Source organism: Chroicocephalus ridibundus, chromosome 1 (assembly GCF_963924245.1).
Source record: "Chroicocephalus ridibundus chromosome 1, bChrRid1.1, whole genome shotgun sequence".
Lineage (NCBI taxonomy): Eukaryota > Metazoa > Chordata > Aves > Charadriiformes > Laridae > Chroicocephalus > Chroicocephalus ridibundus.
In genome coordinates this window covers 180,724,112-180,749,060 of record NC_086284.1, presented here as the reverse complement: position 1 = coordinate 180,749,060, position 24,949 = coordinate 180,724,112, and the positions used below count along the sequence as shown (strand labels likewise).

Here is a 24,949-nt window from a genome sequence, read left to right as displayed (position 1 = left end):
GGTATGTCATTATGGATTAATGCCAGGTACTTCATTCATTTCAGCAGCTGAATGGGCACTGCCACAGTAATGCTAGCATCTTCCAGGTCAGGAAATGGGCCATATTGGCCCAGTCCAAAGAGGAAACACACACCTCCCACATAAATATGTTCATCATTACTGTCAGGCCATCCTTGTAGAGAAGCCCAATAAGACTCTCTGGTGTATCAGCCATTGCTCCCAGTTTTATGCCATCAGCAAACACAGTGAGGGTACACTCTCACCCATCATCCACATCTTTAATGAAGATGTTAAACTCTTTTCCTCATAGAGTGAAAACACCTTGCAGTTTTTCAAACTGTGACCTGCTTTTCATGATACTGATGAGTTCTCAACAAGGGCACAGATTTCAAATTAGTTGCTAGTTACAGCTAGGTATCTGCCAAAGAGAAAAAGCAATTAGTACATAGAGTTATGTTTTGAAAATTGATGCAGAAATTTCCCTGACATTGAAATGAACATCAGAAGTGCTGCCAGGTAACGTGATCAAATTGGTCTCCTAAAGCTGAAGTAACAACACGTGTTTCACCTTCACCAGGCTTCTTTCACAACATGCTTCTATCGGGAAAAAAACTCTTGTCAGCCTTCTGGAGTCAGTGAGCCTATACTGCAGCAGGCCTGGGTGACAGCCAGAAAACGATTGTCTTCAGAGGACTGTGGGTAATGCCTTGCTAATTAACTATAATGGTAACCTGGTAATGGTTAATAGTGGGTTAGGCATTGCTTTCCTGTGTGTCAGATGCTATCCGTTCAAGGAGAAAAATATTTGTAAGGTGATTTCACTTATGGTTTCAACATATTCTAAATGAACAATCTTTGTTCTCCCACAAATGGTATTGTGTTGCATAACACAGTTGACAAGGTTTCATAAATCCTTTTCCAAGTTCAGTTTAATTGCAGTTCAATATTCTTTTGTTTCTATTAACCCAGGTAAATAAATAGAGTGAGCTGGCAATTTTGAACTGTGATCTATGGCATGGTCCCCAATGTACTGGCACACACGGAATTCTTGCAGATCACAAATCTGCAAGAAACATGTTTCTGTCTTCCAACAAAATGTCATCAAACCTCCGAAGGAATCCATATTTATACTTTGCATGGTGTGCTACAGCTTCACATTAGAAGCAGGCAGACTCTATAGTAGCAGGCTTGAAACAGAGGGCGAGGGAAGATGCCTCCTTTGAATCTTGCTCTTTCCAAGTACTAGAATTGCAACCTATTAAGCTAATTTATTGTATGATGAAAGCAATTATCTCTTTTTTCTCATTCTTCTCCTTTTCCACAGAATTCCTTTGTTATTTGTTATAAAATGATTTTCTATGCTTTTCCTCCACTACCTAATACCCTAGTTCTCTGCTAATACGACAATTTCACAATTCACTTTCTCTCTCTGTGGTGAAAATCTCTATACTGGCAAAGATGCACCATAAAATTTAACAGATTTTGGTGAGATCCTCTATCAAAGAAACTTTAAAAAAGCTAAGCTGTTACAGCATAAACAACTTCTTAAAATATACAAAGCAAAGACTGAGGCTAAGAGGTCACTTTTTATACTAGTTGTCCTATGTTAATCTATTCTGGAATCTGTTCTGTTTAACACATTTACACAGGAACTGGATGAACAAGAAGGCAGCAATACTTGCATATCATATAAAATAAACCAGAGTAGCCATAATCAAGATAAACGCAAAGAATTGCAGAAGAATTTCAGAACATTCTAGGGCTAAGAGAGAAAATGGAATTTGAAGTTTACTATTGACAAGCGTAAAGCAATGCACACAGGAAAAAGTACCTTATGGTTCATTCATTTATTAATTCTCACTGTTAAGGAAACCAGTTCTGGAGTGATGACGAATAATTACCTACAGAAATATTGTAATGCTCAGTAGTGATCCAAGAGACAGCTAGAATGTTAGAAAATATCAGGAAGGTAACTGAGAACAAAATACATCAATATGATCCATGCAGTACATATGTGTTGAACACAACATGCAGTTCTGGTTCCCAGAGGGTATAATAGAAATAGAGAAAATATAAAGAAAAGTATCAGAGTGATCAGATTGAAACAGTTCCCATACGTGGGCAGATTAGGAATAGCAGGATGGTCTTAACCTTGGACAAGAATCCGGAAGCCTCAGAGGAGAGTATGATGGGCAGGGTTAAAGGGGTACATTAATTCACTGGCCTAGAAAAATGCATAGAAGACATCACTAACAGCTACAAAAAGTAATGATCAGGGGTAACCCTCTGGCACATGGAGACTGTAATCTGCTGACTACCGGAAGCTGGGAGAGTATAACGAGGAAAGATAATACTTGCCTTGGTCTTGCATTATTCTTTAAGTATGTTGTCTCAGGCATCATTCATTGATGGTACTAAGCTAGATGGTCTGGCCTTATGGGGTAGTTTATCTGTTCTGAGGATCTCCTTAGGTGAGATTCACTTCACCTCCCTTTGGATAAGGGTTTCTAAAGTGAAGAAACCTACACCTGAAGTTGTCACCAACAGCTCTCATTATGTAGAGAATCGGGCATTTTTAGGACATGATTCATCCAAACTAGTTTAGACATCTACCTCGGAATGAGATGAATCATACTCTACAAATGTTTGTTTCTCTCCATTGACTACAAAGGGAGCCAAAAGTGATTATTGTAGGTGTTGTAGATGAATTTCGCCCACTTTATCTATTCTTTTTCTCCGCTACTATCACAATAAAACTGGTGAGGGGTGCAGCAGAGCAGAAACAAGGCCAATTAAGCACTGTAGGTGCACATTCATGACAGGCACCCGAACCACATTCTGAACTATGATTTCCAGGGATTCATCAGAGAGGCAAATGGGTCGTGTGGCCGTTCAGATCTTCTTGTGGTTTAACCCTGGTAGGCAGCTAAGCACCACGCAGCTGCTCACTGACACCCCCACAGTGGGATGGGTGGGAGAAACAGAAGGGTAAGAGTGAGAAAACCTGTGGGTTGAGATAGAGACAGTTTAATTATTTGAAAAAATGGAGGGGGAAAAATTGACAACCAAGGAAAACAAGTGACGCAAAAGAAAACAATTGCTCACCACCAACCGACTGATACAACAAGTAACACAACCTGCACAAACATTGTCAACACGCAGGCAAAGAGCTGTCACTACATTTTACCATGCACCTTGAAATGTAAACAACCAAACATCCCAAGTGCTAGGCTGACCTCTGTTTTAACCAGAACACTCCACTAAAACCATTGTGGTTCTGCTTAAAAAAACAACAATAAGATCAGGTACACAGAATTTCCACCTTCAGCGGTGGTTCAAATTTCTCTCGCGCCTGAGTTAAAGGCAAAAAGGATGTGCTGTTTCTTCTGGATTGGCTTAAAAAATGAAAAATAAATATTTTTCATGGAGTCTTACAGGGGTTTTGGCCTTCCCAAATCACACTGCATCTGGAATTCTCCACCCTTTTGTTTGGGTGGGAGACCCAAATGGAACTAGCTAGCACAACCTTTGGCATCCCCAAAGCTTTGGCAATCTGTTTAGGCTAAATAGGTCAACAGGGTGGAGATAGCCCCTAAAGCTTCAAACTCTTCTTGAAAGTTAAAACATCACATAGGTTAAGCTCAGGTCTCATGAAGCATAAGAAAAACCTGGTTTGCCAATGTCCAAAGAGGTCAGCGACCCTGAATTGGAGAGAGATGGGGGAAAGACCTTGCCTGTTGCAGCCCCAAAACAAACTTTAAACGGAGGAATTAGGAACGATAAGGAGAGTGTTCTGGACTGTTGTGTTGGCTGCACCACTAGAGGCAGGGATTCTGAGGCAAAGGCAGAAGAGGTGTGGCTGAGCCCTGTAGACATGTATGATGTGACTCCAATGTTTATGGAAAGAGAACCACAGCCAAATATTTGGAACTTGGTGAGCATTCTCAGCTGCAAATAGCAGTTATTTCAACAAGCAAATGGGTTTCATACTAGACTTTCTGGACCTTAGCTTTCTCCCTAGGCGCCTCTGTGCCCTGTCTTACTTCCTCATTCAGACTCTTCTTCCACCACCTACACTTTGTAAAAAACATGCCACAAATGCTTTCAATATATGAAAACTGAGAAATTTCCAGATGCAAGGGAGTAGGAGCACACCAGATAACCTACTCCTTCCTCCATCTTTAATATTATTCTTATGTTAATCCTATGAGAAAAAAATAATTTTAATGCAAACTACAATTTCGGTATTTACATGCTACAAGGTAATGATAATCCAATCACCATCTTATGCCATTAAAATGGTACCTGAGGATAAATGACATCTGAGTAAACTTGCATCTGTAGTGTCATTCATGTCAAACACCTGAGTTTCTCTTGAAGTCCAATGAATAGGATGAGGACTATAAGGCCACTCCCCAGATTTGCTCACACCAAGGCATGTCATATCAGTGACATCACAAAAATTCTTTGTACATACACGAAATCTTTGTTCATCAGACATCAAGTGTGGCTACATGATATTTTAGTTTTGCAGAGTTTCTTAAAAACTGCAACATCCAGATAGTCAAGTAGAAAGCTATTTTAACAAAGGAGACACACAGTCAAATTTAAATATTTCTGTTTTAAATCATTAGCACAAGGGAAAGCATAGATCACAGGCATCTGTCTACATATAAATGCAAGTGTGTGTTTGTTTGAGAATACATATGGATTGTAAAAAGGAATAATTATGGGAGGGTCAGTTTGTTTTAAAATGCGACAGGGCTGGATATTCGTAGGGAATTCGAGATGTCCACAGTGACTATAGAATGGAGAAACTGACATTGCTGGTATTGTTATATACTTTCTAATCATCCAACATAAACACTTTCTTTTTTTATTTTAAAGTCTCTGGAGCTTTTTGTCTAGAATCCTGCTAAGTTTATACACTATCAGACTTAACTTTCTTCATCGCGGTTCATTCATGGTTTCAGTGCTGTCACATGTACAGAATTCCAAATTGTCTGCATATATTTATATAAATGGATTTACATTTTTAAACTAGCAGTATGAGCTTGCATACCCCTAAATTATGTGAAAAATCCCAGCACATAAATAGCTGTCTGAGTACATATGTCTAGAAGTCCCAGTAGAGCATGCGAAGTGGTTAACCTACCAATATATAGGAACATACCAATTTTGTGTACTGAATACATTTGCACTAAGAGTTAGATGTTCCACTCCAGCTGGTCTATATTTGGAGATGGTGGAGAAAAGGGCTGCAAAAAAGCTGATTGTAAGTCCTTAATCTCAGGAGATCTGTATTTAGAAGAAGGTCTTTTAATTTTTCCACCGAATGAAGAGCCTTAGCAAACATACCTCAGTGTCAGACTGCTCCACTGTCCACATATGGCTTTCATTGGCTTTCACTTATTTCAAAGGTGAAAACGTGACCAATGCACAAGATACTTCCATACTGCTATGATCTTTCTGCAGGCAGAGGATTCCCTTGCAGTAGGAAAACCTATGCTGGTTGCTGCGGTTATTTTAAATTCACTTTACACCACATAAGCAGATGAAGGATTTAGCCAAGCCTGTTCTAAGTAAAGCATTCCATACATCTGAAAAAGTTGCCCTGGATGCCATACTTCAGTACAAAGACCTTGATTTTCTTTTTACAGGATTTGACTTTCATCGGGATAAAAGCTACAATTTTATTCAATCTTCTCGTATACATGCTAACATATTTAGTCTAACACCTCTATTACAATTCTGTATTTAAAGGCTTTGTCAACACTTCTATTATAAATGTTGGTTTTCAGAGGTATGAAGCTCAGCCAGAAAAATTCGGTAAGTATAGCATTTGTCTTGCATAACTGTATGTTAGGAGCCTATTCACCTTATAATAACTTCCAAGATAATCCATTTGGAGCATTTTGAATACCAGAGTGAACTGAGGTTAGATGTTATTAGGAGAGACAGAGATGGATTCTCATCTGGCATAAGCCATTCCAAAAGCTACACTCATTTAAATTACCAAAGGAGATGATATTTAGTCTATTAAAAAAAATAGAAAATTTAATCGAGTCTTTGTACAATATATTGTGATGAGATTTAAAAAAAAAATGCAATTCAGGGGATGTACTCCCCAACACTGAATCATACTGCAAGGGAAGAATCTCTGGCATCAGCAAGCATATTAATGGATGTAGCTCTTACTTTTAACTACATGCAAGACATAGATGGTGTGTTGTGTGGCTTGACAGGAGAGATGCCTGTTTCCAGTCACCGGGTCTGGTGCAGGATTTCACAGTCTTCCATTACAGAACTGGAAAAGAATTAATTCCCTGAGTGGAATAGACAGGAAAACCTGCTGCCTTCATGAAAATGCAAGAGAACTGAGCATTCAAAAGATTTCAACGAAATACAAGGATTAGCTTCTTTTGCTGGGAACATCCAGGCCAATTTGGTCATTAGAGCAATGACTGATTTTTCTAAACTTTTTCAAAGATATTTTCAATACTATAACCAACACAACTGTTATTGTTCTTCCATTCTAGGCACTGCCATCAGAAATGGGCATCTTTAAAACGTAAATCTGAAGTCACTGAAGGGTTACTTAGCATTTTAGGTACTGGGCAAAGCATTAGCGCAGTCCATAGGCCTGGTTTTTACTCCATGTAAAACAGGCCACCGTAAGAAATGCAGTTTTTCTGAGGTCTCTCTAAGCAGATGTTGGACAGACCCCAAGCAGATTTGGGAAGAGCCCAGTTCTGCTCCAGTCTCTGCCCCTACATTGCTGGGTGTCCTTTGAAGTTCCTGCTTGCCACTTCTCCAACCAGAAAATCTGATATTGATCTCAGAAAGGCCATGAAGCCAATGAAGTTATAACCAGTGCATAACAGGCCACCATGCACAATCAGCGCGTGATTACTTAGTAATTATCATGTTTATTAGGATATCAAGACCTGGATCAGTACTACCACAGGCTCTTTAACAGTCCTTGGATTACGTGATCATCACATATTTACCTTGTTCTAGCAAGGTACCCCTAAGGATGAAAGGGAATTGCGGGGGAGTAGCCGGCGTGGGGCTGCCCACTTCAGGACAACCCAGGAGCTGCAGGCAACCCATGCACAGGCCAGGCGGTGGCCATCTGGTGGGTGCAGGCCCGGAGACCCCAAGGCAGTGACGACGACAGCACTGCCAACCCCTGTCAATCACTGGAGACAGCGAGGGATGGCGGCAGGGCTGGAGTCCATCCAGACAGCCCCACTTGGCTCTGCGGGGCCTGGACTGGGCACAGGGCTGCTGGCAACACGGCTGTGGTCAGACCTGGGGTCCCAGTCTGTGCCTGCTCTGAGCTCCTGGACCCACAGGTGGAGCTGGGGGTCCTGGCTGACTGCTGGGGGACAGGAACACCTGTGTTACTGAATCCCCTTCATGCCAGACAGCTCCCGTTCATTAATCCCCATCTTAAAAGCTGCTGGCTTCTTGCCTGCACTATCGGACTAGGAGGGTTGTTCCACAATCTTGCACTTCTGGTGGCTAAAATATTTCTTCTCATTCCCATTTCGATTTCAATACACGGTGCACTTACCATGACATTCCCTTTCAGTCTTCTTCTTGAGAATTTATTTTAAATTCTCTCACAGAGTCTCTTGACTCCCCATCAATGAAGCATCCCTCCTCCACTTCAGAGCAGCTGGCTTCCCTGAACACAGGTGAGTGCAGTTGCTCAGCCGGCGCCAAGGATTGCCTCCCTCCTCCTCTCTCAGAAATATCTCACCTCACACGTCCTACAGTCACTTGTGCCTCTTTAAACTTCTGCATTATGGGGCGGTCCTGTGATCAGCTAGCCTTCCTGATTCTTCTCAGCCTTACGTTGGCACATACACATCTTTTGACGTGTCTTTGGCTAATGAATCCCTGGCTTATTTCAAAAACATTTGCGCATCTTCCTTGTAACATTTGCCCATTTCTATCTAGCATTACAATTCTCAAAATAATCCAATGCTTCTCTTATGATAGTCTTATCCTGCTGGGTATTGGCAATATCTCTTCACTTTATGGCATTGTGAAACCTCATGATCATCCTCCAGATTTTTGTACCACTTTCAATAGTGAAAATACTAAATAAAATCCATCCCCAAATGTGCTGCATTGTTCTCTTCTCAGCGCAATGCACTACTGGTGGTCTTACAATTACCAAAAGCATTTGGTAATGGGAAAGTAATGTCCCCAACACAATGCGTAGTAAAATTATTTCTACATTAATGTTAAAGGGAACACTCTCAACATGTAAAACTGATCTTCAAGATCTGTTCGCAGTATAATTTTCTTAATTTCTTCCCCAGATTGAATATCTGCTGTCTTCTATGCATGCTCCTTTTCTCATTGTTTACAGCATTCTGCATCTAAACATGTACAATGCCTGCCCAGTGCATTGAACTTACTTTCTTCTCTGAATACTGCATACCCTTCAACAGGTATTTCTCAGTTCATTATGCCTCTTTTTTTCTCTATAATACTTAAATTCATGTAGTGCATCAGTTGTTCAGATTCCTCCACTTTCTATTTGAGGTTCTTTACCTTACTTCTTTCAGTCTTTACCTGCTTCAATTGTTTCTTTCTGACTTCATTCAATTGTCAGCTAGGTTGCATGATTTTAGCTGCAGGACGTACTTGACTGTGACTCTATTAATTATCAATACTTTCTTTTTATTCCTCTCAGTGTCCTTTTGGTTTACAATAACTTCCTACCCCTTGACTGCATTTTTGCTACCCTTTACCTAATTTCACTGTTGCTGTGAAATAAAACAAGATTTGGAGATTACCCGAATGTCTCAACCTTCTCTAACAACATTACACTAGTGATACATGGTTACGATGCTAAAAGCAGTGATATTTTCAGGAGAAGATTGCATGAATGCTCTACAGAATGGAACTGGGAAGGAACCTGTGCCAAGCACCTCATAAACACCATGATACAACTGTGAGATGTCTACGTTGGATAGAGAATACATCCTACTAGGAAAAGAGGGTGAGCTTTGCCACATAGGTATACAGATACTGTACTTTTAACATGGCTGGAATTCCCAAGAAAATCAGTGGAAATTTCCAGCCAATAAGAAAGGCTCCTAGCTCCTTTTCCTGAAGAAAACTTAAGAATGATTTGGTAATGGGTAAATGTTATTAAAATATTCATTCTTAGTATTATTTTCTTTCCCCTAGTAAAGTAAAAGTTATAATTACTTGGTGAGAAAACATAGCCGTGAATTGCTAGTTGTTGTTGGCATGACACCCAAGCAGCACAACATTTTTTCCCACCTACTGTGTAGGATAGCTGGAGAGTCCCTGAAAATTAACGACCTACTCAAAACCAGATATTTGGACAATATTTTGTGAAGGCTGGAACAGTCTTTACTGCTAATATTGAGGGATGAGCAGCTATGCAGAACCAAGAGAACTCCAGGAAAGACTATGTAAGTGTAAGAATCAATCCTCTCCATCTTTCCTCATCCCCGACACAGAGGAGTCAGTCATTGACTCCTGACTTCTAATGTGAGCTACTAAACTCCAGTCTAAAGCTAATATTTTAGTAAAATGAAACATACTTATAAACAAATTTCTGGTAAAAGGTGGTGAAAAAGAAGTTTAAAGTGTGTTTTTTATTTTACTTGCCTGCCTTTGTGCATTTTTCTCTTAACGTATGCAGAATCTTTTTTTTTCCTCCCCCTCCCCCCCCAGTTCCAAGAGTAAGAAATGATACTTAACAAGGCATCAAGAATTTTTTCTTCTGGCAGAAGCACGTTCAGGGACTTGTGCTGATTAAAGCACAACATACGAATATTGCACAACAGTATTAGCCTGTCCATCATTCTGTTGTATGAATAGAATAACTGGACTCTCTCAGTTACAATACTCTTCACAGGAACTGAGCAGACAGCTTTCTCTAAAAAGAGAGTGACACAAAGGAGCTGCCTTTTTTCTAGAGAAATTGTTGCATCATTACATCACTGCATTAAACATTTACTGAAAAACTGCTTTAGACAGTATTGATCATGGAAAAGGACTTCATTGGAAATTGAAGTACGCAGGTCTCATATTCTGTTAAAAATACTTCAGATTCGGTGTAATGGAGGGGTCTTCGTTTACTTGTTACACCCTTTTAGACCCGCAAAGCTGTAAATTACTATATTGGTTACTAGGAAGAGGGGACTCAGGCCCAAAATTTAAATACAGGGGCATGTGTGCGAGTATGCGCAATCTGCAATGTTTTCATATTTTCTGAAATCTAATGAGTTCAGATAGTTATGGAATCGGGAAACAAATTATCAGTCTGTTTTGTATCAAGAAGACAATTGTATCAAGAAGACACGTTTGGAGCCCAATGCTGAGTAATAAACCACCCATGCAGTTTCCATTTTTGACTTCTTGCTTTTGGGACATGTGTGAAATAAGCTGCAGATGACAGTCAAATGCACAGACTTTGGTAGCTTCTTTCCAATGAATATATTTTCCTGGACACTGGCTGTTCTGAATTTTTACAGTGTGAAAGTAAAAAGAAACAGTTGTGCAGTTTAACTGAGGTTTCATTTGAAGGAATTGCATGATGGATTCATTACTGAGATGGCAAGTACAGCTCAATCTAGTCAATATGGAATTTCCTTTTTCCATTCTCTAGATATAACAGGATACAACAGGCAGCGAAATAGGCACTTAGTCACTGGTTTTTTACAAATCTTTTTAATTCCCTTATTGCCCAATCTTGCAGTTGTTGTGAACTTGCCAACATTTCTCTTGCCATAATTCCTGCAAAAGCAGGCCCTTAAATGTGAAATATAATTAAAATGACCTTTAGCTGCCTTCCATGGATTGCCATCCATAAAACTAGGAATCAAAAAAAAAGTATTAATAAAAATAATGTGAAATTTGTTTAAAGACACCAACTAATAGGCTAACTACATGTGCTAACTGTGGGCCTGATTCATGACACCATTACATCATTTTATTCCCCACAAGAGTTACGACAGCAAGAAATTGCCATTAACAGAATGGGCTTTCCTATATCCAACACATGCCTTAAGTACTGCAGGAATTAAGTTTTGACTACATTCTGAATGGTTTTCAGAATTCAGGTCTAAGTTCCCAAGAAAAAGTAGAGGCAATGAAATCTGCAGTAAGAGGCTTAACTCTGGCTGCATAGAGATAATTATACCAAACTAATTAAGAGCCTTGGAGTTATCTTTTTAGTGGCTGAAAATCTACTGTACGTAGTCAGGTCCACACACCTGTGCCCTAAGAATGGATATCTGTCTCACCTTTTCACCACTCTGAAGAAATCCCACATTTTTTACTTGGCCGCCTTCTGTGTGTTGCTTTATGAGAGTTTCATGGCTGACCAGAACGTCCTCTAACTTTATACCTTCTCCAAAGAGAGTTTCCATGCCTTTATATTTCAGAGACATGCTTCTTCATTCACACCCTCTCTTCCAAGCTAAGACTACTAAGATTTTTGTCTTATAAAAGCCTACCTTATGTACACCTACCTTATAAATATATATTTGGATGAACTCCAAGTACTCTTATGCAATAATACACACTGATGATGAATAATAGGATGAAAGGGAATTATAAACAGGAAAAGGCTGCAAAATGACTATGGAGCAATTTTCTATTGATCATTTTGCATCCTTTTCTAATACTGTGGCAACAGATTACATCAAAGCCAACCATGACAAAAAGGCAGTTATTTTTTCCAAGTAAAACCAGCAGAATTTGACTGGTAACATTCAAAGGCTGAGAAATATCAATGGTATTGTACAAAATTAATCCATTTTTTATCATGAAAAAAACAGTCATCCCTTGAAGTTATTGGGAAATTGGTACTTGATCCACAATGAAATATAATTATAAAAACATTAGGTAATATAGACTTTCATTAGTGATGTCAGCAACATCTAGATACTGACTTCCTAATTAAGCCTCCAGATCAGTTTCTTTGGTAGTGTATCAAGGCTTTCCTCCTTGATCATTTGACTATCTTTTAAAACACCGTGTCTGCTCTGATGATGAAACAAATAGGGAAAAGAAGCCTCACACACAAAAAACAAGCCCTCATCTCTGGTTCTCACGGATTGCTCCCCCTTTCATACCTCTTTGTGCTGTACTGTAGCTCCTCAGGAACTGTCTTTGTGTTAGTCCACTTCGTGGTCAACTAAAATCTATTCATTCAAATCTGTACAAACACATTGCTTTTATCATTTATTCCTTTCACATCAATGATAATGATTAGTAAGGTTTTCATTGGGCTTGCAAAAGTATCAATACATTCTGTAAATCAAAGGCAGTATTCAATTGTTTATGTACTTTTTAGGACATTCTTCTTGCTAATGGCAAGTTTTTATATGTTTGATTCTAAAGACAGATAACATATGTGAGGGTTCAGGTGTGTTTTGCACACTCCAAATATGTTCTGAAAAACAGCAGTATGGAATTTTTTCCCCTTTCACTTGCCTGCAGCCTCCTTTTCTCAATCTCTTGCCTTCACACATTTTTTCTTAGTGCTGTAATTTAAATATAAAATGAGTTTACCATTCACCTAGGCTAATCAGATCTGACTACATATGAATGATATTTGGGATTATGCCCTGCATGAGGACATTCACTGCCTCCCTGAGGACATAATTTTACTGTTGAGGTTTACGATCAGGAAGACTAATCAGTCTTGTGATGCACACTTCAGGATTTCATTATTATGAGATTATTTTTTTTTCTCCGAGTGTTGAAAGAAACTGGAAATACAACTCACTGTTTTATATCCATGTGATGGATAATTTCATATTTGCTTTTCCTTACTCTACTTTAGGGACCAGAACTGTGTTCTAAGCAAAGAAAGAAGAAAATTTTTAAAGATTATATGCAGTGTATAAAGCGCTCTAGCCTTTGTAATTGCTTGTGTAACTCGTACAATTGCTTGTATGAGTTAAGAGCATAGGCCCACAAAGCTTCACAATGGTAGCTTAGAAAAATCTTCAGTTGTATGTGAAATGTGACAATCTCTTGCCTGGATACTCTCTCAGGTGAACTACACTGAGAAATACTTGAAGAACCAAATTCTTTTCAAGATCCCGAAGTCTGCAGATTTCATCCACGCAGCAGTCAGATACAGTTTTGGAAAAAGGAAGCAAACAGCTTGTATTTTCTTCCCATGTCTTGTAGACTCTGAAAACGGGCATGGGAGTTAAATGGTGGTTGGTCTTGTTTTATTTGCCGAACACATTTATTTTCCTTTGTTATCATGACTCCAAGCATCAGTGTCCTCTTCCTCCATCTTGCCCAATGAAAAATATAACTATTGCAAAAGGTCTTGTGGGTAAATGGTCTGAAATGACAGTACAATCTCATATCCTAGGATTTTAATGGCTTTTAAGCATAGAAAGACCCCAGGGCAGCAAAGCCCTGAAGTTCATGCTGTATTTTAACCAAACGTCTGTTATCACTGCTTAGCACAGTACATAACTATGCACTGAAACCTCATATTGGACTGGTTCCTAGCAGTGATATGGTGTACATGCTTCAAGTGCAGTCTGCTTACATGCTTTGCTGAACCTTGTTTACTTATCTTTGGGGGAAATAAAATAAAATTTCAGTATACCACCTGAAGCATCACTGGCAAATAAAAATAAGATATTTAGCATTTATGAGAACGGCGGTATCTACTCAGGGAACAGAATGTACAGAAAGGCTGAAAGATTATTATTAATTCACTTGCATTAGCTTAGCAGGTAGATGCCTTAGCCATGGACCATGACTGTAGAACATGGAGCAGAAAGACAGTCTCTCCTCCAAAATCCTTACTCCAAAAGAATGAGAAAAGCGATAGGAAGGCAACGGGCTAGGAAATATTTCAGATGTAGATAAGAAGTTAAACAAATCTCTGTCTGCTAGGCAGTTACGGTTGCACCCCAGCAGTCTACCCACTGATATGTGGCTTCCTTTCTTGATTAACTATTAAAATATTGATAGTCAGCACTATACAAGACTTAAATAAATTCATTACAATCATAAGGGAAATCATCAGAGAGGAAGAAACCATAGTGAATATCGACTTACTGGGTAATTTTTGCTTTTTTCATGAATATTTCAGGAACTTCCATAACATTTTCAGCATTTGATCATTTTCATTTAAGCTTCCTTTGCTCTGTAGTCTCAAGTGGAAAAATCTGAAGTTGCACTTTACTTCTAATCAGGTAAGTAATCTAGAACTACTTTTGTTTTCAGTATTTTTAAGGGTGAGTCAACATCAGGTTTCTTGTATGAAAAGTTACAGAAGTTGCCTATAGAACTTGTACTCTTTACTATAAAAATAACTGAGTGGAAAAAAAATTGTTTGCTACTGGGCCTGTTAATACAAGTTGAGTTCAGTGGCAGAAAGCAAACGGCTAAAATTGACTTGTTCAAGATTTTAAATGAAGTATTTACAATAGAAAAATAGCACTCTTTGTTAGTTCCAGGAATAATAACAAAAGTTTTCTTCATACACATGTTTAATTACAAACTGGAATCTTATTTTTAAAAAATATTAAAAACTGGAGACATCCCTTTTTGAATTATCTCCGTGTTTATGTTATTAAACACAGCTTGACAGGTTTTTCTTTGATACATATCATTTACAAACACTGCACAGCAGCTCCACACTCCTTGTTTTAAAATGTTTTATAGTTTTATAGCTCATACTCACAAAGTTATGCCAGTAGAAGTGGCTTTCACAAAAAAATCCTCCCTGGACTTAGCATAAAAGTCAGTTAAAGGCAGAAGAGCTCAATGGTTCTTTAACCCTCCTCCCTCACATTTATGTATTTAAAGACATTGAATAAGCAAATGTTCCTCACTTGAAGAATGTTGTTGCATAAAAATGATGTGCAACAGGTCTCCTATTTTGGCCCTTGCTGAGATCTGCAGTTTGTGGTGTCACGTCCAACTGCTCTGTTTGATACAGAGTGTGATTCATGTGCATGTAAACATGAAGTTTGAAAATACCAGGGCTTATTCTGAAATGTTCAATTGGATTTTGCTTCAGTAAGAAAGACGGAGAAAAAAAATAAAGACTATAGAGAGCTGGCACAAGAAGAACTGCATATACAAAACTACAAGTATAATTGAAAGGACAGATTCAAGCTCTTTCGAGCAGCAAAGCAGTTTAATCTGGTAGAGTCTTCATCACATAATGGCAACTAGCTCAAAATACTCATTCGGTCCTAAGGATTATGGTAGAGGAAATGATTCAGGGCCAAGGGATCTTAGAGTGAGCGAGATCTTATCACCATTAGTGCATATTATCCTCAATAAGAACAACAGGATTTAGCCAAATACAAAGAATTTCTCACAATGTTTTCTTAGCAAAATGTGGTATTTTTGAAAGAGAAAAAAAAAAAGAGAGAGAAAGCTTTGTATACACAGACAGTTCTGGAGATAGCAATCCCCATCCCAACCTCAACTTTTAAAGTACATGGAAAGATGGAACAGAGAGGCTGACAGAAAAAATTTATGAGCTCAAACAGGAAGGTGAACAAAGCAGCGCAAGAAAAGCAAGGCAATTTCCACTGACTGATCACCATAGTCTAATTAGAGCAGCAGCATTGTATCCAGTTCCCTCACCTAACAGCCACTGAGCCATAACGACATAAAAGAAATCACCGAGAGGGAAGGAAAGCAATGTGCAGTGGAAAGTTCCATGAAGTGTTCCTGCTGCAGATGGCTTACAGGGATGCTCAGAAATGAATGCTTCGTGTGTATTTTGCCATAAATACATCCCTTGTGAGATTTGCATTAGAGTCAAGGATATCTGCGTTGAATGACTTTGACAGTAATAAACTGTTTAGTAATTTTATATTTAACATGGAAAATTATTTCCAAAGTACTTTTTGGACACCAACTCAAAAGTATAGCCAGTTTTTGAACTGTGTGAACGACACATAACTCTCACAGTGCGTAACGCCAGTAAAACTGCTATTCTGAAGTTAAGTCTTTGTTGTGACTGTTCTCCATTTTAATTGCACAGGAAGGTTGGGTTGTTTTTCCAGAATCTATTGCTTGGAACAAGAGATAATGAGTCTCCCAATCATGCATTACATTTCAGTAAGTGAAGGGCCTAACCCATGTCATGTGTTATAGCTCCAGTTTGGTGTCCAAAAGGACACTGCATTTTATTTGTCTAACCTTGTCACTGTCATTCATGGTGACAGGAAGCGACACATTTAGGGAGAAGCATACAGATGCTGAACCATGGACACCGACACTACAGTGTCATTTGGCTGACAGTAAGCTGGTTCGTTAGCTGTGCCTCCTTGTCCAGTGTGAAACACAAGCCCTTCATTGCTGACTTCTGTGTGAACAGTCTTTTTTCTCCAGATGCCCTTTTAATGGTTATTTCCCCCTTTTTTTGTGTAACCCATGGTGTCTTTTGTTTGAGTTGGCGCTGCTCACCTAGGAAAAACGTTGGGTTTAGGCACAGATCATGCAAGTTGCTGTATATGGCATCAGTTGTAGGGAGCAGTAGGACATCCCCTGCCTTACTGTTTACCGTCTCTGTACCCTTGGGAGTAGTTGGGGCAGTGGGAAACATCTGGGCAGAGAAACATCACCTTGTTTCCTCTGCCAGCAAGGAGACCTGCAAACTCTCAATGGCTCTACCACTGCTATCTGGCTCAGCTCACGTCCACTTCCCTTTGGAGCAACAAACAGCAAAGGTGTCTACAATTCTGGGGCACTCTGGGCAACATGGCAAAAGGTATTCCAAGCCAACACTTGTCTTGTTATGCTCTTAATTACATTTTGGCTTCCTCTCGTTTTCCATTTCATCTGTCTTCATAGCCTTTCATTTGTGATTATTTTTGGACACTGGTTTAAGTGTGCCTCCCTATACAGAGCTAGCCTATAGCTACAGTTCATGAAGGAAGAAGTGGAGTTCAGATAGCAGCAGCTTGATACGTCTTCAAGTTGCAGAGTTATACAGTACAAGAGCTTTTACAATGGTGTTAAATATATAGGATTTAATTATGAAGGCAAGATTTCTCTTTCTATGTGCCATATGTTTCTTGCTATTCTGGCCTTAACATTAGTTCTTAGTAACTTACTATGTTTTTTTCAATTCACATTAATTTATTTAATTTAATTAATTTACTGTACTGAATTAATTTACTGTACCTATTTGTTAAGAACCTACTAATTTCATTATTGAGGTTTATTATTCACAGTACTAGAAATTTACCAATAAACAAGATCTTAATCTTGGCGCTTTGTAATGGGGGTAACTGTATGGAGACTTACACACATCGATACTGATTTTTTAATTATGTATGCAGAGATACATAAAAACATAGCCGTGTATGTCCTCCATATATATATACACACAAAAGACATTGATAAATATATATATATTGTTAATTGGTACATAAAGACAGCAACAATTTCTTACTTAATTGATAGGTTAAAAAAAAAAGAAAGAGAAGCTCTGTCCACAGGGATCCTCACTTTGTCACTGGTAGGGTCAATTTCTAACAAAGCCAAGAAAAATCCCTCTGTATCTAAGGTGGTATTTTATTTATCACACCTACTTGCAGTTAACCTTCCACTTATTATGGGAATAACATGTAAAAGCAGGGTCAAACCATCTATACAGGCTGATCTTTATCGCTTGGTAAATAAACGAGTTGTTTAATATGACTAAATACAAGGACAGAGATACCTAGGAATGAAGACAGAAAGTCAAACTCAGAAGAATGGGGATACTACGCTAAACCACAGCATCACTGGAAAACTTGTCAAAATTTTTATTATTAACTAATGTCTGTTTCCTATATGGTATAGACAGAGAATATAACTCTTGAATGGAGGGATGTGTAACAGTGACAGGAGTGGCAATTTCTTAGTAACATGGTATTAATGAGATCATTGCTGAAACACACTGCTGTACGCACTTCTAAAGGGATCCTGATGGCAGAGACTCGTAAAGGAGCTACAAGAATAGGTAGTGGTTTGGGAATAACTCTTTTGCAGCAAAAGAGGTGACAGAAGCTCTATTCATTTCATTAATTAAGAAAGTGATTGGACCATGTTCTACAACTAGCCATGTGGGGAAGAGATTTTTGATAACAAAATGATTTTTAGCACAGCAGAGGAAAGCATAAAAGACCCAAAGGTTGTTTTTAAAACAGTGAATGGTGTTCTCTAGCCATCTAGTATACTGATAGACAGAAATCAGGTCTCTGATAACCCCTATTTCCAGGTGATGAGTTCTCACCTCATAACAAGATTTTATATTTTCTCTATTGCATCTTTTTGCAATGCTTTGCAGTTCTTACTGTGGAATCTCACGTCTAGTTCCCCAGTCCTCAAGGTGATGCAGCTCTTTTCATTGGCTATACTGAACCTTTTCTCAGTTATCTGTTTCCCAATACAGTACTATCAGTAAGTTTCAATCCCACTTCTTTTAAGACTGTCAATGAAAAGATTTCTCCTAATACAGCTTCTTAAGGATCAGTCCTAACTACCTACCTACCCCCCAGCCTCATGGCTCCTCTTTCTATATTGCCCTAAATCATCTAACATGGTCATCTCCCAGTTGCACTCTTAAATTCCACTTTCTCCAAGCAAGTAAGTAGTTTTCTTTTCAGCAGCATAATGAATGCATTGTAGAAGGACAGGCAGAATATACCCCCTTCATTTCCTTTCTCTAGAAAATGAAGTCATCCTATTTAAATGAAAAGAAAAAAAAAGGGAAAAAAAAAAAAAGAACAGATCAAGTTAGTTTGGCATATCCTGCTTTGGTAAACCAATATTCCACTTCCCTTTTACCTGTAGTTCTAATGTTCTTTCCCTTGAAAATGTGTTTTTAAACTGCAAGTATTACTGAGCCAGACTCACAAGTCTGCAGTTGCATACGGCATTTTCCTCTCCTTATACAAACACATGCAAAACGCTTGTCTTCACATCTAGTACTGTCACTAAGTCAGTAAGCTTGATTTAAAATAGCTGCTATTAGACCTGTATTTTGGTGCAAATTCTGAAAGAGGACGGTCACTATTGAGTCTGTTACCCTTTTGGTAAAATCACCTGTAATTTTGTTTTTAATTCTGTTACAGTTCTTTCCATTATTTCATTCCCATTTATACCTCGTTTTTCTCCCGTAGCTAGTATTAGTCAACTTACTGAAAAGCAGAGCAGATTATTCTTTCTTTTTGTGTCAATGGCTCTGGTTTCTTTAACCTCTTTACCATTCAGCTACTTACTTTAGGTCTTTAGCTTCTGTCTTCATCCCTAGGTATCTCGGTCCTTGTGTTTAGTGCATCAACACAGTGATGAATTGCTGCAGAGTAATCAACCTATAGTTTGCCAGCTACCTCTCTGTGGCCATCTATGCACATGCGGTGGTAAATGCAAGGCAGCTGATTACTTTCAGAGAGGTTTGAGCTGATGTGTTTTTGCATGATTGAGGTGTGTTTACAGATAATTTCTGTGCGTCAGCTGACAGGTGGTCACTTGTAAAGCTGTTGCTATTCATCAAAGGCGTGTACCTGTACCTGTAACTTGGCAAACTCTGGCCTTTTGAAATCCTAAATCCACTTACAGGTCTGAAACTCTGCATCCTTCTAATTGAACTTTGAATTGCCCAGTCTAAGGTTATTTTATATAATGTCTTCCTTAAATGCAGACTGCTCCAACTACTTAAAAGCTTATAAGCCTTTACAGTGCCCTCCAGTTGTGTCAGAAATTGTTGGTGAAGAAACGTATATGCTGTAACAGCATGGAGATTTAACTCTATCTTCAGAATGGTATTTCCTAAAATATTTATGCCAAATAAGTCTGTTATAATGATATATTCCCAGCAATAGTTCTTTGTCTAGTATTAGCAACGAACCAGATTACTTGAGTAAGCAATTATATTTTTCCGCAAGTAAGAGTGGGAAAAAACATGATTCCCTGCACTTTTATTTAAAACTGTGGGAAATATGAAAAAAACCCACCTCAGGCTGTTGGGGAGATGGTTGACTTACATTCAGTTTTCTAAACATTTTGACCCCAGCAGCGTTCAGGAGGTATCACATTGCACTGAATAAAGCAGTATGTGCACAACCCATACTCCAGCCTAGAAGCTGCCTCCTTTCAGCAATTATTCTCTTTTGTCACCTTTGCATGCTCATGTGTGAAGTCTGTGGAAATCAAAACACGTAAGTTTTGGACTAAAATTCCTGTCTCTTAATGTGGTCCCTTAATGCGATCTCTCTCCACCTTTCATTTAAGTGAAGTGGTTTCAGCCCAGAAGCTGACCCAACTTTCTCTGCTTTTTGACTGTGGAAGGTAAAGCACATATTTTAGGCTGTAACTTTTAAGCATAACCTTGATACTGACTCCTGTTTTTTTCCAGAACTAAAAGGGCTTTCAAGAAAATTAACTATAAAATTTTATTACTTGCCTCCCAGTTATTGACTAATACTCTCCCCAGGCATATGTTTTTTTGTACTTTGACAGAACTACCTACCTGAGTGAAACCATGGCCCTTTTGACGTCAAAGGCAAAACTCAATTTCATGACTGGATTTTACCCTCTGGGGTATATTTTCAAACTATACATTTCAACAGTATAAAATGTCCTGTAAGCCCCATGCCAACCCCACCAGCACCACACATAGCAGGACATTTTTGCATTGGCATGAACAATCCTGGCACCTCCCTTCCTGTGGTCTTGCTTTTTCTGTACACATCTAAATGTACCCAGACATTTAGATTTAGATTTTGGGAGAAAATGTTATTTATATATCTATCTACATAACATCTATACCACTGCTGGTGCAATATAAATAACACTGTTAATAAATAACAATAAAATTACACTTGTTTTGGTTTTTACATTGAGTTTATGTTAACCCCAACCAACACTGTATTGATTTTACATTTCTTAAATGTTTTTCTATTTTAAAGTCTGCTAAGTGCGGGCCTCTATTATAGCAGAGAGGTTCTTGATCCACATCATAATGGGTATATTCTCAACACCGGTAGCCTTTCTGGCAGACCCACCAGAGTACTCATGATACATTTACCATAGTGTGCTGAGTAATACACATTTAGAATCTGCTTTTCTCCATTACATTTCATATCACTCTAAAAACCACCAGAAAATACACACCATGAGCAGAGTATTTCTTATGGACATTGTATTGTTTCTATAATGCAAATTTTTCTTGCTTCTTTACCCTGTTAGGCTGATGGATTCTTTTTGATCAGAATCCACTCCTGAATTGACTGAATGGAGACCCATAAAGAGAGCCCAGAGAATCAGGGATGGTGGACCAATGCTCTTTCTCCAGTCTTTTTTTGATAGAATCCTTCTACTTGTAAACAGCTATGCACATTTTATGAAAAAATGTTTTTATGCAACCAGAATGATTATATTTTCATAAATGTAAGTTGAATCACAGATAACCATGCTTCTCTAAGAAAATCAGCTTTTGAAAATTATTCCAAAATAACCTTCTTTGGTAGAAGACCTGCATAGAACTAGAAGTGAATCACAGGCACAAGAGCTTTTGGCATAGGCAGAGCATACTTACAGGAACAGAGGTGAAAGGGCTACTTGGCTTTTGAGAAGACTTGTCACTTGCAAGCATATACAATTCTCACCAGAGCTGGATAATAGAAAGATTTATTTAATATACAATCCATGTTTCTTATGTATAAAAATATTTTCTTTCATCATAGATCACCTTGTCTGATCATGAATATATGGAAAAGTTTAGATGCAAAACGTAAAAACTGAAACTGAAGTTCAAAATTACCCAGCCCTTTATAACAAACAAACAAACAAAAATTATACATGGGATTTAAACAGATGTCTTCCATGTGTAGGCTGCTCGTATTTTCCCACTCACTGTAGCGTTTCTGTATACAGCTATACTGTGTGATATACCATTTTAAAATGCCAGAGAACTGTCATACACTACACTTGTTTTCATTGGGTGAACAACTTACGCCAGAGCTCCTTGATCAAACACCATGCAACAGTCACACAAAATTCTATTAAACAGAAAAGAAAAAACTTTGCTATCAATCAACACTCACACTTATTGTAAATATTATCTTCTTAGCTAACTGATCTGCTTCCTCTCTGATTATTAGATTTGTATCTACTGACTTTATTGACATAATAGCCTTTGCTTAACTTTATTTCTATAAGCCCCATAGAACCATTACTAAAAAGTGCTTATGACTAGATTTACTCATAATTGTGCAAAACTGCAGAGTTGTTTACTAATTCTGATCAGACTTATTTTTTTCAACCCTGTGAAAGAAAATAGAATTACACGGAAATTGCCAAGAGACTAACTTACCATCCCCAAACTTTTATAACTGGTGAGAAAATGTAGTCAGGAAAGATCTCATTTTCATTATTTGCTCTCACAGGATATTTGCAGCATTGGCAGTTTACACAACACATTTTTTTTTTCCTCTATAAACTGAGCTCTTTTATTTTTTGAATTGTTGAGGCTCAGCAAACGTGGAACACAGTGATATCAGTTTTATTCACTTTTCAGATTAAAACTGTTCTTGAAAATCCCTTCCCAATTCTATGGTTCGTGAAGCACAAACTGCCCCACCACGTGAGCTGCGCGTTCATGTACACCTGACCTACTCCAGTTTCCTGGCCTATCTTCACAGCTCAAAGAGAATTGCAGAAGATAAGTTCTGATACAGTCGAGTGGCTACAGGGTACTGAAAGCAACATTAAATAAATGAACTATTGTTAGCTATCAGCTTGACTCTCTGCCAACCAGCTAAATGAATCACTTTGAAAAATTAAACAAAAAGAGGTTTAATTTGACATGACTGTTGTTTGACTTTCCGCTTTTTTGTTTTAGTAGGGACCCAATGCTGATGCCACGCCAGCCAGAGAATAAGCACCACACATCTGTCCATTGCCAACCCATAACTAATGCATTAAATCCTTTTATTTTTCACTTCTATTGTTTGCTATTAGAAATGTGTAGTGGGGACCCATAAGTCTGCAGTAAAGCCCCTGGATATTTCGCAATTAAAACTTCTCTATCCTCTTAAAATGTTTAGCTGTTTTTCTTTGCTCTTTATGTAGTAAATAAGCCTGGAGGGATACTGAATACAGATAGCTAAACAATTTCAGTTCTTTTAGCAGTTTATATGTGCCCTTCAGTCTCTTGGAAAAGGCAAAGGGCAGGGGAGGCAGGGTTGTTGCAATAAAATGTTTTATACAGTGAATTTGGCTTAGTTGTATAAAACGTTAATGTTGGAGTAAATCATCAGTTTGGCAAGTAAAGTTAGCAAGAGGCCTGCTGCCTGACCATTTACAGTTTTGTGTTTCTTCTCTTCACTAGGTTTCTTTTCCTTATTGCTACTTACAATAAACACTCTGGGCCAAATTTTCTACCCTGTTACAGCATGCAACCACATTGGCATTATTTCGATAACACTGGTGTAACCAAGGCAGAAGAATTTGCTCTTCACATTTATAGGCTGCTTTTCATCTGAGGGTATCAAAGAACAAGCCTGACCAAAATCAAGTTCCAAGATCTAAACACTCCCAAGCTTCGGGAAAGTACAGAGCCAGCCTTTGCAGCCAGATACATTTCTGATCCATATTTATGCACTTCTGCCTTGAACCAAGAGGTGCAAATTATTTACAACACTCCCTACACAGAACGGGAACCTGAAGGGAACATTGAGAATTATTAAAACCTGTGGTTTGTTTCAAAATCAATTTCTCATTTAGAGACATAATTGTGGTTCTAGAGGGCATAAACCTAAAACAGTTCTGAATATTTTATTTTCTGCTTAGTGCAAACCCAATTGCACCAAGTTTTGCCTGAAAGAAAAAAAAATATCTAAGGAACTTGAAAACTTAGTTCAAGTTGGCTGCAGAAATAATTAAACAAAATAAACTGTTACCATGATACGCGTTATTTCATGTGATCTAGTCACAACAGCAGAAAAACATTTCAGTTTCTTAAGCTAATCAAACAATTCAGTCAATGCAATATATTCCCTGCAGTATTCAGAAACTGAAAAGTGAAAAATACAAAATTTTCATCACTATAGAAATGAGAAATAATTAATTTTTTAAGAAGAACCTGCAGTAGAGGTCATTTGTATTGAGTACAAGTGGTGTCCACTACAAGAATTTCTTTAAGCATGCCCTTGCCTGCTTCTGGACCGTGGCTCTGCCAGATGCAGAACTCACCTGGGCAGACGGCGGGGCTGCTGCAAAGACACCACGGCCTGTTTCAACTTGTGGTCATGGAAATAAGAAGCATGGCTCTTCTTCCCTCCCTGCAGAAGAAGCAAGAGAAGGTCAGTGAAGCTTCTTAGGACTTTGTTCAAGAGCAGACACTAAACCCACAATTTTTCAAGCTACTAGTACTTATTTTATAAAAAGAAAATTGTATAGATGAACATAGGCTAGAGAATGACTTGGTAGAAGTAAATCTTGAACTGAATTAATTGCCTTTAATTTTTCTCATTGATTTCTAAATGTGTGGGGAGGGGGAGAAAAAAATAATTAAATAGAAAATACACAGCTGGGAAATTGAAATACTCCAATCTTAGCATGGGACATCACCCCCTCTCTACACAGAACTCAGTTATGGGGCAGATGTAGATGAGAGCAAAACATTTCTAAATGCTCTAAGTCTCCTTATGTTGTCCTAAAATATGACCAGAATGCTAATGGAGGAGAGTCAGACTCTGCTTCATGGACCTCCCACTGAGTTCGTGCTTCATGCACTACACAAAAATAAAAGTATTGCATGTAGGGCTGAAATTAACTTTTCCTTTTCTTCCCTCAAAATGAGGAGACACTATGCATGATGCTGCTGTGGGCCTGAGAATCCAATTCCCCCAGCTGCTGTCAACACCACTGGCCGGACCGGGAGAAGCAGTGC

At 38.4% G+C, this 24,949-nt stretch overlaps 1 long non-coding RNA gene across 1 annotated transcript in view; it reads right to left on the bottom strand.

Moving 5' to 3' along the window:
- The window catches only part of LOC134510088 (uncharacterized), a 57,640-nt gene that overhangs the window by 7,048 nt on the left and 25,643 nt on the right, over window positions 1–24,949 (bottom strand). Inside the window, exons 3-4 of the long non-coding RNA XR_010069498.1 lie at window positions 24,250–24,338; window positions 21,593–21,667 (exon numbers count right to left, since the gene is read on the bottom strand). This is a non-coding gene — a long non-coding RNA (uncharacterized LOC134510088). The remainder of the gene's footprint in view (window positions 1–21,592; window positions 21,668–24,249; window positions 24,339–24,949) is intronic.